General features: G+C 40.2%; 1 protein-coding gene across 2 annotated transcripts in view; it reads right to left on the bottom strand.

The window, feature by feature from the left end:
• The window catches only part of SRFBP1 (serum response factor binding protein 1), a 68,497-nt gene that overhangs the window by 29,005 nt on the left and 18,888 nt on the right, over positions 1-20,604 (bottom strand). The window lies entirely within an intron of this gene.

The following is a 20,604-nucleotide window of genomic DNA, read 5'->3' as shown; positions in this document are numbered from 1 at the left end:
CAGCAGAGAGCTGGCCTGGAAGAGGAGCAACCGGGACAGAATCCGGCCCCCCGACCGGGACTAGAACCCGGTGTGCTGGCGCTGCTAGGCGGAGGATTAGCCTATTGAGCTGTGGCGCCGGCTGACAAAGAACTTCTAAGATCCATCCCATTCACAATAGCTACAAAAATAATCAAATACTTTGGAATAAATTTAACTAAGGATGTCAAAGATCTCTATGATGACAATTACAAAACATTAAAGAAAGAAACAGAAGATACAAAAAAAAGGAAAAATCTTCCATGTTCATGGATTGGAAGAATCAATATCAAAATGTCCATACTACTGAAAGCAATTTACAGATTCAATGTGATACCAATCAGAATACCAAAGACATTCTTCTCAGATATAGAAAAAATGATGCTGAAATTCATACGGAAACATAATAGACCCCAAATAGCTATAGCAATCTTATACAACAGAAACAAAGCTAGAGGCATCACAATACCAGATTTCAAGACATACTACAGGGCAGTTATAATCAAAACAGCCTAATATTGGTACAAAAACAGATGGATAGACCAATGGAACAGAAAAGAAATGCCAGAAATCAATCTGTGTGTCTACAACCAGCTTATCTTTGACTAAGAGCTAAAACAAATTCTTGAAGCAAAGACAGTCTCTTCAACCAATGGTGCTGGGAAAACTGGGTCTCCACATGAAGAAGTATGAAGCAAGACCCCTACCCTCACACGTTACACAAAAATCCACTCAAAATGGTTTAGTAAAGCCCTAACTCTATTACCTGATACCGTCAAATTATTATAGACCATTGGGGGACCCCTGCAAGACACTGGCATAGGCAAAGATCTTAGAAAAGACCCCAGAGGTACAGACAATCAAAGCCAAAATCAACAAATGGTATTATATCAAATTGAGAAGCTCTGTACTACAAAAGAAACAGCAAAGTGGAGAGTCAACAGACAGAATAGGAGGAATTTTCAAACTGTGTAACTGATAAAGGATTAATAACCAAAGTGTATAAAGAGATCAGGAAACTCAGAAACAAGGCGAACAACCCAGGTAGCAAATGGGCAAAGGACTTAAACAGGCATTTTTCAAAGTGGAAATCCAAATGGCCAACAGACACATGAAAAAAATCTCAGGATCACTAGCTGTCAGGTAAATGCAAATGAAAACCACCATGAGGTTTCATCTCACCCCCAAGAGACTGGGAATAGGAGAAGGAGGAAGAGGGGTGGAGGGCAGGTACAGCAGGAAGTATCACCATGTTCCTAAAGTTGTAATTATGAAATGCATGAAGTTCGCATTCCTTAAATAAAAGGCTTCTGGAGGGAAAAAAAGAAAAAATACCAAAAGCACAGGTACCAAACGCAAAAACAGACATACGATATTACATCAAACTAAGAAGATTCTATACGGCAAATTAAACAATTAACACAGTGAAAAGACAACTACAGAGTGGGAGAAATTTTTTTTTTAAGATTTATTTATTGATTCGAAAGTCAGAGTTACACAGGGCGAGAAAGAGGGCCCAAGGACTTGGACCATCTTCTTCTGCTTTCCCAGCCATAATAGAGAGCTGGATAGAAGTGGAGCAGCCTGGCAGGTGCTGCGGCTCACTAGGCTAATCCTCTGCCTGCGGTGCTGGCACCCCGGGTTCTAGTCCCGACTGGGGCGTGGATCTGTTCTGATTGCTCCTCTTCCAGGCCAGCTCTCTGCTGTGGCCCAGGAGGGCAGTGGAGGATGCCCCAAGTCCTTGGGCCCCGTACCCCATGGGAGACCAGGAGGAAACAACTTTAGGAACATGGTAATACTTCCTGCTGACCTCTCTCTCTTGTCTCTCTCTCTCACTGTCCACTCTGCCTGTCAAAAAAAAAAAAAAAAAAAAAAAAGCCGGCGTCGCGGCTCAATAGGCTAATCCTCCACCTAGCGGCGCCGGCACACCGGGTTCTAGTCCCGGTCGGGGCGCCAGATTCTGTCCCGGTTGGCCCTATTCCAGGCCAGCTCTCTGCTGTGGCCCAGGAGTGCAGTGGAGGATGGCCCAAGTGCTTGGGCCCTGCACCCCATGGGAGACCAGGAGAAGCACCTGGCTCCTGCCTTCGGATTAGTGCGGTGCGCCGGCCGCAGCGCGCCAGCCGTGGTGGCCATTGGAGGGTGAACCAACGGCAAAGGAAGACCTTTCTGTCTCTCTCTCTCTCTCTCACTGTCCACTCTTCCTGTCAAAAAAAAAAAAAAAAAAAAGTGGAGCAGCCAGGAGTTGAACTGGTGCCCATATGGGATGCTGGCACTGCAGGTGGAGGCTCTACCCCCTATGTCACAGTGCCCACCGCAAGAAAATATTTCCTAACAAATCATCTGACAAGGGATTAATATCCAGAATATATAAAGGAACTCAAACAGTTCAACATCAAAAACCAAATGACCTGATTAAAAATGAGCAAATGTTCTTTCTCTCAAGAACATAAACTAATGACAAAGAAATACATGTAAAAAAGGGTCACCATAACTAATCACAATGAAAGTGCAAATCAAAATTCCAAGGAGGTATCTTCTCACTGCAGACAGAATGATTAATGTCAAAAACATGAAAATTAACAAATGTTGGGGAGAATGCACAGGAAATGAAACTCTTATACACTGCTGGCAGAAATGTAAATTAACACAGCAGCTAAGGAAAACAGTTGGGAAGTTTCTTTTCAAGCTGAAAACTGGACCACTATATGTTCTAGCAACTCTACAACTGGAAATGAAGTCACTGTATCGGAGACACTTGGACTCCCATGTTTATTGCAGCATTATTACTTTAGGTAAGGGACAGCATCAGCTGAGGTATCTATAGATTGACGAAAGGATAAAGAAAATGTATTACATATACACATGGACTATTATTCAGCTTTAAATAAAGAATAAAATCCTGGGCAGACAATGTGGCATGGTTGATTAAGTCAACTTGTTCTAAACAAGGACTCGTGTTTGCTTTTCATACTACCAAAGCTACAAATGTACTCAGATAGTTTTCTCATCCTCAGTCTCAGAATCTATACTCCACGGTGTATTCCATTTAGAGGTATTAGGCTAACTTGTTAGCTTGTGAACAGGGTTATATCTGAGACCCTTCACATATCTTGACATACAGTACTGCTAACAGTCCAACAGATTCTGTCTCATACAAAAATGGACACATAATATGTACACATATTTATGTGATACAGTGTGGTAATGTAATGATGCATGTATACTACCTGTAGTGATCAAATGAGATACCAAATACTTGTATTTCTGTACATTTGGAACCTTCAAACTCTTCTATGGTCATTTTCTTACACTACAAAAGGGTGGGACCAATTCCTCCTAACTATATTTTGGTTCCTGTTTTGCAACTTCTTATGTTCTCCCCAACCCCACTCCCCACTCTTCCTCACCTCTAGTGGCTACTCTTCTAGACTACTTCTATGATATCAACTTTTAAAGCTTTCACCTGAAAGAGAACATGTGATGTTTCTTTCTGTGCCTGGTTTATTTCACTTACCATAATGTCTTCCAGTTCCACACACATCGCTGCAAATGACAGTATTTTTTGGAAAGGTTTATTCATTTATTTCAAAGGCACAGGGAGAGAGAGAGGGAGGGGAAGGAGAGAGAGGGAGAAAGAGAGAGAGAGATTTCATTCCCTGGTTCACTCTCCAAATGCCTGAAACAGCCAGAGAGCACAGTCAGGCTGAAACAGGAGCCAGGAACTCCATCTGGAGCTTCCGCATGGGTGGCAGGAGAGCAAGTACTACAGCCATTATCCACTGCCTCCCAGGAGCATTAGAAGAAAACTGGACAAGAACCAGAGTTACTGGACTTTAAGTGGCAATCTGATGCAAGATGTTGCGGTCCCAAGTGGCAGCTTAACCCGCTGTGCACTACACCTACTCAAGGACTTCATTCATTTTTATGGCTGAATAATATTTCACTGTGTATATGTGCCACATTTTCTTTATCCATTCATGCAGCCATGGGGAGTTCAGTTGATTCCATGTCTTAGCTAAAGTAAACAGTGCTGTAATAAATATGGGCGTGTAAGTATCTCTTCAAAATAATGATTGAAAAAGGCTTTTTCCTAAGGAAAATCTCACTGTGATCCCCCTACATCTACTCCTGCATTCTCTACTTCAGTACACACACTCCACCCTCTCCTGCTCTGAGTACTCAGCTGAGGGTCATCTGACACTCTTGAACCTCTTCATTAAGTCTGGTATGCTCCACCCCTTTCTGCTTTCTCTTCTGTATTGTCTGCTGAACTTGTTCCCTCCTTTGGATTACTGTTACCCTGCCGCTGGGATCAGGATTCCATTCTGGACTGCATGCACTGTAACGGCCTAACAGGTTTCCTGCCTCCAGGACCAGTCACTACAAGGCCCATTGTATCACTGTCTTACAGGCAGAATGTGACTTCTTACTGGACCTCAATACTATTAGTTTGCACTAACACAGTGATATACTTCCTCTAGGAGTCTTACACTCCATCCATTAAGCTTTGCATTGAATTGTATGAATACATTTACTATTCACTCAACTCAGCATCTTCAGTAAATTGTTTCTTAAAAGTGTCTAGAGCACCTTCTTCTAACTGGCTGCCCGCCTTTCCCATTCCTTTCCCTGCCAATCAAAATCTATGCTTCAATCTTGGTTGCTAAATACCTCTGAAATGGAGCAGGGCTTCTTAGAGAAAAGGTTGAACACATGTATGAGGAAGGAAAAGTGTTAAGCCATGCAATGCTTTCTTATGCCAAAAGTTACTACTGGGGTTCAACACAGTCTCGAAAATAAAGTCACATCAGCTTGGCAAAAAGGGGCTGCCCACTGGCCAAATTTGGGTGTTAAAATGAATAACAGCAATGAATCATAACCACACTGACCGTATAATTTCTTGTTGGAAGCAGGACCCATCTGAGAAGGAAATGAGGCACTACTAATAAATATGTTGGGGCAAGTGGTGAATCCCAGGGTAGTCTGTGGGAAAGTGGGCTGTATGATCACCCTCATTCCAACACCAAGCAATACTTACTATCTCCAAATGCTCTCTTTTCTGAAACCCATTTCATTGGCTTTTGTCTCCATTTCCCCAAAAATCCCATTCTTTTAAGTCACCGACCATCTCCACATGGCTAAATCTAATGCACAAACCTCAGTATTCCTCTTATTTAATCTATCAGAAACATCTGACTCTTCTTGGCCTATTATCAACTCTTAACATGTCAATTCCTGCTTTCTCCTTGATATACTTTCCCCATTGGAATTATAGGACACCCTTAGTTTTGGTTCCTCCTTACAGATCTCCCCTAGAACTCCAGACTTCCATATCCAACCATCTACCACAGTGTCACTCCTCATTCTTCCTACTCTGCTCTGTTTTTCCCCACAGCATATCATCTCCTGACATGCAAACTTACTTATTATGTTGCCTCTCCAGCTCCATAAAATACAAATTATAAAAGATCAAGAATCTTTGTCCATTGTTTCCCCTCTAGACTAAGTACCTAGAAAATTACAAGGCATTTGTGCTCAATGTGCTCAATAATACTTATTCCAAAAGATGGACACTGGAGATATTTTTACTTGTTGGGTATTTTAAACTGTTATACTGAAAAATCTCAGTTATTCCAGTACTGAGTATTTCATAAAGCAGATTTGTCATTGAATGCTGCTCCTGTTCAGGACCTATGGCAGACAAAGACACAGATGGTAGAGAGGGGGTTGGGTAAGTTAAGGGATAGTGTGGGAGGAAGCGAGAGGGAGAAAGGAGCTCCTACTCATTGGTTCACTCCTCAAATGCCCTTAACAGCCTGTGCTAGGCCAGGCCACAGCCAGGAGCCAGGGACTCCATCTGGATTGCCCACATGTATGGCAAGAACACAAGTACTCGGGCCATCATCTGCTGCCTCCCAGGTATCCTAGTAGGAAGCCGGACAGGAAGTGGAGGAGCCAGAACCCCAATATGAGATGTGGGAGTCCCAAGCAGCAGCTTAACCTGCTGCATCAACACTGGCCAAAATTCAGATTCTTAAACACGAAATGGAAAGTGAGTGAACAGCAAAGAAGCAGCTATTAAGTAGCAGATCAGAAAAAGAACCTAAAAACCTCAGAAACAACTTTAATAGCTTCATTTTGTTTAGAACAAATGAATGGCACTATGCTATAAATTCTTTAAAACCTATTTACAGATATGCATATTTATATCTGAACCACATTACTAAGGGCTTTCTATTTTTTTTTATCTTTTATTTAATGAATATAAATTTCCAAAGTACGACTCATGTGTTACAATGGCTTCCCCCCCCATACCGTCCCTCCCACCCACAACCCTCCCCTTTCCCACTCCCTCTCCCCTTCCATTCACATCAAGATTCATTTTCGATTATCTTAATATACAGAAGATCAGCTTAGTATACCTTAAGTAAGTATTTCAACAGTTTGCTCCCACACAGAAACATAAAGTGAAAAATAATAGATGATTTTTTTTAAATGATGATGAAATCAGATCAGACCTATTGTCATGTTTAATCCCAGTGAGAGTCAAGTTGGGAATTGATAATTTCTTTTTTTTCTTTTTTTTTTTTTTTTTACGAAGATCAGTTTAGTGTACATTAAGTAAAGATTTCAATCGTTTGCACCCCCATAGAAACACAAAGTGAAATATACTGTTTGAGTACTCGTTATAGCATTGAATCTCAATGTACAGCACGTTAAGGACAGAGATCCTACATGAGGAGTAAGTGCACAGTGACTCCTGTTGTTGACTTTACAAATTGACACTCCTGTTTATGGCATCAGTAATCTCCCTATGCACCAGTTATGAGTTTCCAAGGCTATGGAAGCCCCTTGAGTTCTCCGACTCTTATCTTGTTTAGACACGGTCATAGTCAAAGTGGAGGTTCTCTCCTCCCTTCAAGAAAGGCACCTCCCTCTTTGAAGACCTGATCTTTCCACTGGGATCTCACTCACAGAGATCTTTTTGCCAGAGTGTCTTGGCTTTCCATGCCTGAAATACTCTCATGGGACTAAGGGCTTTCTATGTGTAGCACACCAGGCATTATGTAAAAGATAACCAAAACAAGAGAGTTTACTTTTTGAAATAAAACACAAACAATCTGATATGGTAACACAAAGGAAAATCTGTTAAGTTCAAAATTGTATGTGCACAGAAATGAAGTAAGTGGTATAATTTCTGTTTGGTGCAGAAGTTCACAATGGTGAGAATAGTAAGATACCCAAACTACTAGGGGAGTGTTCTCACACTGTGCAAAACTCCCACTCGTATGATCAATCCCAGGCATAATTCCATGTACACATACTTCCTATACTTTGCACAACAAAACCACCATTTCAGAGGTTGGTTAAGACTATGGCAATGATTCACTCGTTTTATAAGAAAATGTGGGAGGTGGTGGTAAATGCTGCCTGGTTATCAGATCAAACCGTAGAAACTGAAATGCAGGAATGCCCAAGGAATACATAAGGGATATAACATTGACCGTAGCATGTGGACAGAAAGGAGGATGGAAGATAAAGTTGCTCAGGATCAGAGGGATCAACAGATTAAAAAAAGCTTTTAGTTCTCCTGAGGAATTAGCCCCAATCTGGCAGACAAGAGGAAGCCAATTTGGGTTCTTGAGCAGGAGAGAGATATAATAAAACAAAGTCAGTTTACTACTAGGACATTTTACTGGTGTCAGGTTTTTGCTGGCAGCCAGTTAAAGAATTACTAAATGTCTACAAATAGTACTGTCTCACTTTAGTTCCAAGTTGAGTTTCATGTCAAAAGTTGAATCTTCACATTCTAGAAACTAAACTGAATGTATTTTCAACTATAGTTGTTTTCATCAATTTGTGAAAACAATCACTCTTAGCAAAAGCTAAAGAAATATTTGTATAATTCAACAGTTCAAGAATATGCATTTCATTCAAAAACAGGCATTAAGCATAAACTCAAATAATTTAGTCAAGTAAAGCTCCAAAACCTCTTTACACTATCAGTCCTATCTCTCACGGCAGCAATGTTTTTAGAAATTAGGGTCAGGGGCTGGTGCTGTGGCGTAACAGGTAAAGCCACTGCCTGCAGTGCCAGCATCCCATGTGGGCACCGGCTCAAGTCCCAGCTGCTCCACTTCTGATCCAGCTCTCTGCTATGGCCTGGGAAAGCAGTAGAAGATGGCCCAAGTCCTTGGGCCCCTGCACCCACGTTGGGGACCTGGAAGAAGCTCCTGGCTCCTGGCTTCAGAAAAGCACAGCTCTGGCCATTGGGGCCATCTGGGGAGTGAACCAGCAGATGGAAGACCTCTCTATCTCTCTCTCTCGCAGTCTCTGCCTCTACCTCTCTGTGACTCTACCTTTGAAATAAATAAATAAAATCTTAAAAAAAAAAAGAAATTAAAATAGTTGCTTAACCAAAGTGATTAAACAGGAACACATTTTTATGCCAAAGAAAAACATCTAAACTGTTCTTAGGACATAAAATTTCTTGCCTCTGTCATGCTCAAAGAGGTAGCAGAGAAAAATGAGATGCAGTAATGACATCAGTCTGAGGAGTCTACTGCACGCTTCTACATTCTAAGGATTTAGTCATGACTGGCTGTTTCATTCTGGAGGTTCCCTTCTAACAAGATGGCTGGCCTTGTGCAGAAGTTTGTTTTTGAAGAGGATTCCAAACAGTTTTTAAAGGGCATAGTTTTGTGGCAAACTTATAAGGAGTAAAAGTCACATTATTTTTATATGTCCTCTCAAGACAGCATGTTAAGAATAAAAATAATCAATGAGAGTGTATTGTTCAGCCTTTTGTTACCACAGTGAAATACCTTAACCAACGAACCTTGTAACGAGAAAAGGTTAACTGAGCTCTGGAGGTTCAAGTCTAAGATGGGTGGCTCCACTGGTTTGTGATGAGAGTGGTGGATGACAGTGGTGGAGTGCACAGAGAGGAAGAATCACAGGGCCAGAGAGGAAAGAGTGAGTGAGCTCACATTTGGGCTTTATAATAACCAGAACAAGAATGACCTTTGGAGGTTACATTCCAAAGACGTAAAGACCCCCGACTAAATCCTACATGCTGAAGTTTCCACCACTCTCAACAGTGGCAACCTCGGGATGAAACCTTTAACACAAGGGCTTCTGGGCACACCTGATCTCCAAACTAAGCAGGAGGTGAGTGGTGTAACGCTTATTATTGGTTATTGAGCACTATATCAAAGAAAGAGAGGGTAAAGTTAGCTTGATATGAACTTCTATTAGTCTTTGGCTCCTATAAATTTCTGAGTTTAGGAAGTTTATATATAAATACACATACATACAAACACATATATAGATTTATGGACAGTGAGTGAACACATGGTTATACACATACATACACATATATATACATCTGTATGTCATATGTAAGTTTAGATCTTCTTAACTCCAAAGAATTCAAAGAGGGGAAGAGAGGAAATAAAATTGTAAGTTTAATAAAAAATTATATACATCTATGGAGCATTTTCTCCTCCACAGTGAATTACCTAGGAAATTCATCAGAAGGCTGCTCTGGAATTAAGTCAGGGGACTTCGAAAAGCTCATGGCCAAATGGAATTAGAAGAGAAGTTTATTCTGGTGCAAAAACATTTTGAAACCAGATATGTAATAGTTTTTCAAAAGCTCATGGGAAATGTGTATGATAAAAAAACTATGCCGAGATTTAATTATTTTGTACCAAAATAAACTTATCTTTGAATTCTATTTTTCCACAAACTTATTAGGTGACCAAGGGAGTGTTTCCCTGTAATCTGAGATCATAGCCAAGACACAGGGATGTACTAAAAGGGAGAGGAGGACGTGTTAAAAGGGAGTGGTTTTAAGTGAAAGAGCCAGGGCACTTTTCACCTGCTTGCCACCACCGCTCTGATTCCATCAGCCTCTCCCCTACAGGCTGAAAGCCTGCAGCAGTCTTTTTCAAGGGCACAAGATTAGTAACGTTGATACTCCTTTCTTACCAGCATTCACATACGTTATGTCTATGGAATCTCTATCATGTTACACTCAAACCCACCTAAAACATAGCACCATATCTGGTGAGGACTGATTTGTTTTTTTGGAAACAAAGTCACTGCTATTAATTCTTGGCCCCAAGGGAGTTAACTATTCTCGTATTTAACTTCCAGACATTACTTCTAAGTACCAAACACACACATCAAATTCTTTGTATATGATCAGGTATTCCCTATAATTATATCAAATTTAAACACAACTTACTTAAGGTAATGCTATTTGACTAAATATTTTCAATTTTGAGTTAACAGTGATCTTTAAAAATCACAATGCAAAAGCACATAATTACTTTATTCCTAACAAACTACAGACTTACTACTTGTGAGAGGGGTTAGCCTACTAAAGTGTTGAGAAGATGTGCTGTCGAATTATATTTGGATCAAATTATAGTCTTGTTATGCTCTAATAGTGAAATTGTGGGAAATAAACAAAAACTTCTTAAACTCTCACTTTCTGTATCAGTAAACTGGGGCTACACAGACCCTTGCAGAGCCACCAAGAAGACTGGAGGTAACATGACGGTGCTCCAAGAAGTCTGCGGGAAAGCAGCATTCAAAGGTAATTCTGCTTTGTATAAGAAATCTTGAAGTCTATGCAGCTTCTGCGTAACAAGCATTTTTAGCAACTTTTCGAAGATTCCCCTGCACCCATGGTCGTGAAAATGGATTTGGACCGCTATACACATCTTTTAATTTAACTCTCTATACTGGACATTTTGAAGCACCCTCAAAAAACAGTAGAGCCTCAGTAACTAATAATTGAAATCATAAAATTGTACATGAGCAATGCTCTTACATGAGAGGATGAGCTACCTTGTGCTATGAATTATATGTACTTTGAAGATGTGAAGTCTACTGCATAAATCAAAAGCCTTGCTGTCTAACTGGAATTCAACTAGAGAACATCAGGGAAACAGGTAAATTAGAAACATCAAAATTGTGATGAAGCTGCCCAGTTTTCAGTGCAGCCTTCCGTAATTACTTACTCAAGTAATCTCCTGCTTTTAAAAATTTTAAAACGTCCATAATAACTTATCCTGTTTTAAAAACTGGGCAAACTAGGTGCTCTCTGATACTACAATCTTTCATGCTGCCTACTGCATTCCTTTCTAGAAAACAAATGGTTACTCAAAAATCCTTTGATAAAAGATAAAAAATGGCTCAGAAATAGCCTCCCCTTCTATTTCAGCCATGACCTTCGACCCTTCACTCTCCATTTACTCTATATTCCAGCTATGGCATTAATTCACTGAGAAAAATGCATGCTGGGTCTCCGTTGTGTGCTACAATTAATGCACCGGGCACTGAGACAAGGAAGACATACAGAAATAACTTTAGTATAATCGAGCACTGAGCGGCACTTCCCAGTCATGCTATGCCCTTACACACATGTATGCTTAGTTTTTGGTGTGCTCTGCTGACCTGCAATACCTGTTCTCAACAAGAATCATATTTATTCTTCCAATTCCAACACAGAGTTCCCCACTCTTTGAAATCTGGTTCCAACATGTCTTAGATTATAACACCAGGATGGTGGTATGCACCATAGAAAGACTTGGAGGCTCGTTTCCAGTAGAAGAGTGTATTAATTGTGAGCAAAAAGAGAAATGTATTCACCTCCACCTACAGACTTTAAATTAAAATGTACTGAATACACCTGAATATACAACATACAATTTGTAATAGCTGTTCTGGAAATTTCTAACCTTTTTGATCTTGCCTCTTATGGTTGCAAAATCTATTAGTAACAAAAAGATAAATAAACATCAAAAAATTGTGATAAGTAGAAGAAAAACTGTTAAGTATAACAAAACCTTCGAGTTGTATTTTAATATATCAAATTTCAACAGAAATCAGGATTTCTTTTCTTTTCTTTTTTTTTTTTTTGGACAGGCAGAGTTACACAGTGAGAAAGAGAGAGAGAGAGAGAGAGGGGTCCTCCTTTTCTGTTGGTTCACCCCCTCAAATGGCCACTACGGCCGGTGCGCTGTGCCGATCTGAAGCCAGAAGCCAGGGGCTTCCTCCTGGTCTCCCATGTGGGTGCAGGGCCCAAGCACCTGGGGCATCCTCCACTGCACTCCCGGGCCACAGGAGAGAGTACAGAAATCAGGAATTTAAAAAGTAAGGCTTACCCTCCCTACTCTACTCATACAAAAAACTGAAATACCTAATGAAGGGTTTGGTTAGTCTTTATAGACAAAAAGGTGAGAATAAAAGCTAACTATACATTTCATTGTAAACTGCTAAGAAGCATTATGAACTTAAGTTATTAACCTCTTTGGAAACATTTTTTATCTCTTAGAAGACTACATAGTTTACAAAATTTGGTTGACAGGTAGAGAATCAGAATAAAATCCTTCTATTCAAGAAGGCAAACATAACTAAATTTCTCTCACAAACACAAAATAGTAATTCTAAACACTAACATTAGTTCTGACACACAGAAAGGCAAAAATACATGATTTCCATTAGCAACAGGAATCTAACAAAGTGAGATGTGTTCAAGTTAACGAAAATAAATGTTTGAAACTAATTTGTCTCCTCTGAATCCCCAACTGAGAAAATATCCGGCTGAAAAATAAAAGAATATCGCATTTTGCAAGACCAGTGATTCACTGATCTTACTGCTGCTTTCCCTAGGCCCCTGGTCTCCCGTGGCGTTTCCAACAAATATGTTGTAATATCTACCTCTTTTCTCAGGCACCACATTATTTCATACTGGAATTATGATACTAGTATTGGTTGTCCAAAATTTTTGAATTAATAGCTGAAAAGTGCTTTGGATACTTGCACAGTTATTAGGAAATATCCTGCCAAGGTTGAAAGTTCAAATTTCCAGAATTACAAAACACACACACACACAAGATCAAATCAAAACAAAACAAAAAGAAATAAAAAATATTATGAGCAAAACGCTCCTGTGATACAGCTTTCCTACTTCCTACTCCCAATCTTGTTGACACACCCTGTAGCCTTTGAAGTAGGCTTGCCCAGATGAAGCTACTCCAGAATCAGGTTTTTTTCTCCAAAATTAGGTGGGTATTATGACTCAGTAAATGGTAATAGCATTTTCATCATTTCTGCCAAGCAAAGACCTGTAACTTGTCCTGTTTTCAAATAGAATCAAGCAGGTCTGAACAGTAGACGGATACCACTTTTACAAGGGTACTTCAGAAAGTCTCTGGGAAAAATGACTTAAAAGGTAAGGTTATTTTGATGCAAAGAATTTTGAAATCCATATGGATTCATCTTTAAACTTTTCTCCACACACTTTTTGAAGTACCCATGTGTTTATCAAATCTACTCTTATTTACAAGAATATTTTAACCCCTATTAGACTTTATCAACTTGGTAAAGAATGAAAATCATGACACTTGCATATAAAAATGCGGTACCACTAAAGGTTCCAGAGCAAGACCTAGTCAAAATCTGGATTTAAAGCTTCAGAAGCCACATGCCACGAATCCAACTGGTATTTCAATGTGATGATCTGTTTTGAAATGTTGTTGCCTGAGTGTGAAGAGAGCACTATATACTGATCTTTAAAAATACCACTAAGATTTCCTGTTTATCCTTTCAGAGGTCATAAGCTGAGGACAGAAGGCTATTAAAACAAGGCATCTTGCTCTGCTTTTAGAAGCAAGAAAATTTCTGCCTGTTAAAATTAAATTAGAAGTTACATGACCTTTGGGCACTGCCAGGATGATGAAGATCCTTTCTATTCTTCTGATCCTGACAGTTAATACTAAACACTGAGAAACAAAATTCTCTGGGCATACATTCTTCCTAGTAACAGTTCAGTAGTATTCCATTTACCTCCAGACCCTCAGAAGTCTTAATATTGTAAACATTCCAACAAAATTTTGCATTAAAAGTCATATAGCCAAGTAGGCAGGCTGTACAGACACACTGCTAAGTGTTGGGACAATGAATTGAGTAAAACAATCCCTTATGTTAAATAAAAGTTCTCTCTGGGACAATGCTGTGGCATAGTAGGGTAAACTTCTGGCTATAGCACCAGCATCCCATACCGGAGCTGGTTCATGTCCTGGCTGCTCCTGTTCCAATCCAGCTATCTTCTTACAGTCTGGGAAAGCAGTGGAAGATGGCCCAAGTGCCTGGGTCCCTGCACCTGTGTGGGAGACCTGGAAGAAGCTCCCAGCTCCTGGATTCAGATCAGCTCAGCTCCAGTGGTTGCAGTCATCGGGGGAGTCAACCAGCAGATGGAAGACCTTTCTCTCTGTCTCTCCCTCTCTCTGTAATTCTGCCTCTCAAATAAATAAATATCTTTAAAAAAAAAAATTCTCTCTTGGGGTCCCAATTGTGACAGAGCAGGTTAGGCAGCCACCTTGGAATTTGGCCTTCCATGTAAGTGCTGGCTCATGTCCTGGCAGGTCCACTTCCAAACTAGCTCCCTCCTAATGCACCTGGGAAAGCAATGAATGACGGGCCTAAGTACTTGGACTCCTGCCACCCACCTGGGAGACCTGGATGGAGCTTATGGCTCCTGCTTCAGCCTAGCTCAGCCCTGGGCCATTGGGACCATATTGGTAGTGAACCAGTGGAAGGAAGATCTCTCTCTCTGTCTCTTTGTGTCTCTCTTTCTCTCTGTAACTCTGCCTCTAAAATAAATAAATAAAACTTAAAAAAGTTCTCAAAAGCAGGAGTGACATGCAAGCAAAGTGCTAATCAATATGATAACAACAATACATCAGGGAAAATGAGCTGTAGAGAATAGATGTTTTCTTTTGAGGTCACAGTGGTGGTACCAAAGAAAAGGTTCTTAGAGTTAGAAACGTAAGAAATTAGGTGGGAAAAAAAGCAAGGATTCATTCAGGTAGGAAGGATGTACTAAGTTTAAAAGAAAAGCACGAAACAGATGGCTATGTTTGAAGCCAGCGTAACTAACATAAAACATGTAGCACATGTAGAAGAAACAGGCACAAGGAACAGGAAGTTAGAGGAGAAATCACACAGCGCCTTATGAGCCATGTTTCAGACTGACAGGAAAGAAACATGGCTCTGGAAACAACTGCAGCCCTTAAAGACACAGTTAAACATCTTTTTTTTTTTTTTTTACAGGTAAGTGTGGGGAGCAACTGGGAGCAACTCGGACTAGACTAAGTTACTGGAATTAAGACTTATTCTATGCATCTGCTCTCCCACAATATGGCGCTGGGAGAGGAGGAAACAGCTTCTACACAGCTGCCTCCAGTTCAACCAATAAGCAGCAGGACCTGCTCCTGATTGGAGGAGAGCAGCGTACTCGGCGTGTGGGTAGCAGAGTTGGGATTGGTGGAAGAGGACTATAAAGGAGGAGAGAGACAACATGCACCGGGAACATCTAAGGGCAACACCTGTGCAGCCCCCGAGAGCGCCGGCCGGTGGTGTGCCGCTCCCCCGCGGAAGTGGGGAAAGTGGCAGGGGGAACCGCCCTTCCACGGAGGTGGAAGGGACGGTAGCCAACCCGGGAAGAACCAGCAGCAAACCCGGGGAGGGCCGAGCAGACGAAAGAACAACGCAGGGTTTAGTGTCGTTCCTCCACGAAGACGGGGAGCGACATAATGGTGCCGTGACTCGGATATGAAGCCTAGGCAGGGTTTAGTGTCGTTCCTCCATGAAGAGGGGGAGCGACAGGTAAGAAACAGGGTTAGAGAGGAAAAAGGAGAAAAAGCATGTCTGACATGCTTATGACACATGAGCTACAACAAAAACTATTTTGATCTTAGAAGTATCATTCTGCAAAGCAATCTAGATCACAGAAAAACTTTAAGTTGATAGATTTATCCATAACCATGCTCTAATAGTGGGTTTACACTTTGGGAATAAAATCGCCAATTTTGCAAACACTACCACCACCTCAATTCACCACCCTCTTCTTGAAACTGTTTCTTCACTTGGATTCCAGATGCCATACTTCTTGTTCTCAGAACTGGTTATAGTTTTTTACTGTCTTTTCTTTCTTTCTCATTTCCCTTAGACTCAGTTTTACAGTGACTCTGGGCCCTCGCATTCAGAGACTAACAGGTAACACGATTACTCACTTCTCAACTGAAGACCGTCAAACAGGGTCACACTACAGAAAAAGCCCTGTCTGAGGGCCCTGGAGATGAAACGGAAGCACAGAAACTGTGAGGGAGCACAAGCTCAAAGGAGTGAGGACGATGGAAAGCTACACAGGCTTCCTCCAGCTTTTCAGAGTTCAGCCTGAGGCCAACAGCGAGGGTCAGGAGCAGTGGCAGAGGTGCTGGAAGACTGAGACCGGGATACCCCGTCCCCTGAGTGAGCAGGGGACACCCAGAAGGGAAGCAGGGTGGGGATCTCTAGACCTGAAGCGCTCCTGCAGGGAACAGGTTCACAGCACCTTACCAAAAGACAAAGGACGTGGCCGGCGCCGCGGCTCACTAGGCTAATCCTCAGCCTTGCGGCGCCGGCACACCAGGTTCTAGTCCCGGTTGGGGCACCGGATTCTGTCCCGGTTGCCCCTCTTCCAGGCCAGCTCTCTGCTGTGGCCCGGGAGTGCAGTGGAGGATGGCCCAAGTGCTTGGGCCCTGCACCCCATGGGAGACCAGGAGAAGCACCTGGCTCCTGCCATCGGATCAGCGTGGTGTGCTGGCCGCGGCGGCCATTGGAGGGTGAACCAACGGCAATGGAAGACCTTTCTCTCTGTCTCTCTCTCTCACTGTCCACTCTGCCTGTCAAAAAAAAAAAAAAAAAAAAAAAAAAACACACACAACAAAGACAAAGGACGTAAACTGAGACAGATTTAAAGCCTAGCCAAGAAAATTAATGAAAAAAAAAAAAAAAAAACTTTTTCTAGGGAAAATTTACCACATCCAGAATCTCTACAACTCAATCTTCACAAAGACCAGGGTACAATCCATAATTACCCAACATATGAGAAACAATGGAAAAAGAACCTTTGTCTTCTCCATGGGCAAAAAATGGCTATCATCACCTATTTCAATGATGCTTAAAAAATAAAATTCCTCCTAATGAATGAGAGTCTCACCAAAAAAATAATTCCTGCAGGGAAACAGAGCAAGAATGTCTTAGTGGAACATCAATCACTGTGAGAAAGACCACAGGATGCTCAGTCTCCTCAAAGAATCTTTTCACAGATTCTAAATAATTACAAATGGCAAAAGGTACCTCAACAATGGAGAAATCCAAGGGCACCATTTCGTGCAAGTGACCGAGAGTCGGCATCACAGTGACATGATGCATCATTATTTTTATATTACAGCTTTTCTACAGGTCTGCAATACTTTCCAAAACATTTGTAGGAAAAACATAAAGGCAGTATTATTATTAAAGCTTATGAAACTTAAAAAAAAAAGAAGGGGGGGGAGGGTAAAAGACTATTGCAGATCTAGGAAGGAAGGGTTCAGGCAGCCTTCCTGGGAGCTGAAGGAGCCAGAAGGGGCCTCGGGGCAAGGGAGGTGATGCAGTCTAATCCGCTCGCTACCAGGCCCACCAGAGCCCTCCTGGCAGTCGGCAAAAGGGCCTGAGCTGAAGTATGCCCCTAGTAGATGCTCCAAGGGGCAGGCACATGGCACACTGCGAATCTAGGGATTTCTGAAGCACGGCACTCCAGACATCAGCAAGTAAGGGACCAAACCTAGGGCTATGGGATGGAGAGTTTGGAAAGCTAAACACTCCCCTGCCATGCAGTAAGGACCAGACTTCCTCATCTGGAAGCTCTCTGGGCCACAAGTACATGTCTGATGTGGAAAGAGTAGGCTGGGAATCAGTCCCAGATCTCAACCTGACTCATCCGTGCTTTCTGACTGCTTGTACCTTTCAAATTATTAATAAGGCAGCATTCCAGGTATCACTATCAGTCTGACTTGAAAATATGATCCTTTGTATCGATTCACAAATAAAAAACTGTCAGAAGCAATTATAGTTAAAGATTAGTAATACATTTAACACAACTAATTGGTAGAGTAAGTGAATGAAATGTTAATTTGACACAGCTAATTAACACAGTATACTTAAAGGATATAATAACACATCTTTTATTAATCCTATGGAGATTTTCTTTTCAAGCATTCACAGAAAAAACTTAGCCAAATCACAGAATGTGAAATTATGCACACACACACTCTTCAGTAAATTTTAAAAAGCATATATAAACTGAAATATTGTAAAAAGAAGAAAGAGACACAGGTAACTATGCTTAGCTATGAGGAATTAAAGGATCAGAGAGCAAATCACACATCTGGGCCATTTTTCCTCTAGAGGGCAGGTATCATGCCTGTTAAATGATCTCATCCAGTCTTCAGAAGAGTGAATCTTGTCTTCCTGAGGCAGGACAGTGAAGAGCTAACACCATTAGCTCTATGTTCAGTTCAGGAGTCTCCACTTAATTACTTGTCCTTGGGCAAGCTGCTTAACTTCCCTAAGTTCCAGTTTCCTATTCTATAAGAAGAGATAATGAGGATATTTAGCTCACGAGAATGTGAGTTTAAACACAGAATATGGTATCTGGCCCACAGTAAAGGCTCAGTAAAAGCTACTTATTACCTTCAATATGGAGGAAGGCATTTCTTCCACATTTTGAGTCATTTCAGTGTGTGCTTTAATTTTATAATCTCTTTCTCCAGCTAGGAATCTGCAAATGCTGATAAATTATTTAGCTTTCAAAGAGAAATAAATTGTGTCAGAAACCAGCATTTATATTAATATCAAAGTTACAACTAGGAATACTAAAGGCATCAAAGACTTGGGATTCATACATCACAGTCTATAAAATTAGAACCCATGATTTTATAGTATCATAAAGATCAGGTCATTTTTCTTTCTTGGCCAGGAAAAACAAACTCTCATTTCTAAAAATATCTCAGGTTTTCTTCATGTCATCTTGTAACAAAATACCCTATTATCATAGACAGCAAGTATAGGACAGTATGTCATGAATAAGACTATAAAAATCCAGTGGTATATGAGCCAAAGGAAAAATTCCTCCAGAGAAAAAAATGAATAAGTAGAGCTTTTTCTCCAAATTTAATTAAGACTGTCAGTCGACTGTTTTGTAACTATTTCTTTGATACTCCCACATATATGATAAACACTTCCCTAGAAAACGGTAAATAACCTTTCAGTTAAGAGTAATGCTATATATATTTACTTCTTTTAGCAAAAAAAACAATTTTGTGGGGAAAAAAAAAACCAAACCATCAATATGGAATGAAATTTGCCACTTAAGAAAAGTAAACATACAGTCTTCCTAGTTCCCTTTATATTCTGGTTTTTATATTTAAATTGAATTCCGCTTTAAATGAGATTACAAAAGACGCTGAAGTCATACTACCCAACCTAGACCACTGTAACCACTGTCACAAATTCAAGGAACACATATACTATATATTTTATGAATTCAAAGAATATTCAGACTATATATTTTAGCTTTCTCTGAGGCAATAATTCCACAGCGGCCTTCTATAATCACAGGGAAAAGTATACAAGCAAAAAAACACAAACAAACCAAAAAACAAAAAAAAATAAACAAAGAAATTAGGCTAATGGCACAATAATCTTATAAGCTTATGAACTTTAATCATTAAATGTGATTTCCTTTTGCTCATTAAGAACAGAAAACATGCTTTACATATAGCTTGGACAGGCCTTGCTAATTTACTAAATCAAATTTGTTATTGAGGGTTACAAAAGGGAAGTATTTCAAAGATTAATGAGTACCTTTTATGCTTAAACTCTTCACAAACTACATATAAGCTTATTAGATACACTGCATTCTTTCCATTGTTAAAATAAAACCAGCAATTACATAGTAGCTCATGGCCTCTGAATAATGTTAATACAAAAATGACTTTGAACAATTATAGGGAAAAATTTAGCTAGGTAATGTAATTCCTTAAGGATCTTGGTTAAGAGAAAGTGAAAGAGATGAAAATAAGTAATGCTATCTTCTAAGCTAAAGTCCCTTAAGATTTGATTTCTCATAGGAATATCATGAGGAAAAAGTTACATTAAAAAATTCTAAATATGCTAGCAAAAGGGAAACAAGTAACAATGAAAAATCAAATATACAGCATTTTTTTCTTCATGAATGACTGGATAAAAGGGAGATTATAATTTTGAGAATACAAAAGATGCATCACTAGCAGTACATGAACTTTGGAGTCTTATCAGAGGAGGTGAGACATACAGAAGGAACAAATATAAAACACATTCCACATCCAAAAGGCATTTCATTCATCTATTTTCATTCAAATCAACGGAGATAACTTTGTCCTGTCAATTACTTTATCAACTTCCTGTAAAAGTTAGAAACTAGTATGAGAAGCTTTGATAATCTAGTTCAATTAAAATTGTTAGAGAATTCTCCTCTTTTATCTAACTCAAAACTTCGAAGTTATACCAAAACATAATAGTCAAACATATGTGCAAAATGACCCTGCATTTAAGATAATTGCTGGTACCAAATGTTGTTTTTTAAGTTCTGCAATAAAACAGTCTTCCAGACATTTAATGGTATGTCATTTGGTAAATGAAAGTTTCCACAAAGTAACAGCA

The sequence above is a fragment of the Oryctolagus cuniculus genome, chromosome 6 (assembly GCF_051225735.1).
Source record: "Oryctolagus cuniculus isolate XC-2025 breed Fujian yellow rabbit chromosome 6, ASM5122573v1, whole genome shotgun sequence".
Classification (NCBI taxonomy): Eukaryota; Metazoa; Chordata; class Mammalia; order Lagomorpha; family Leporidae; genus Oryctolagus; species Oryctolagus cuniculus.
This window is presented reverse-complemented; position numbering and strand designations above follow the sequence as displayed.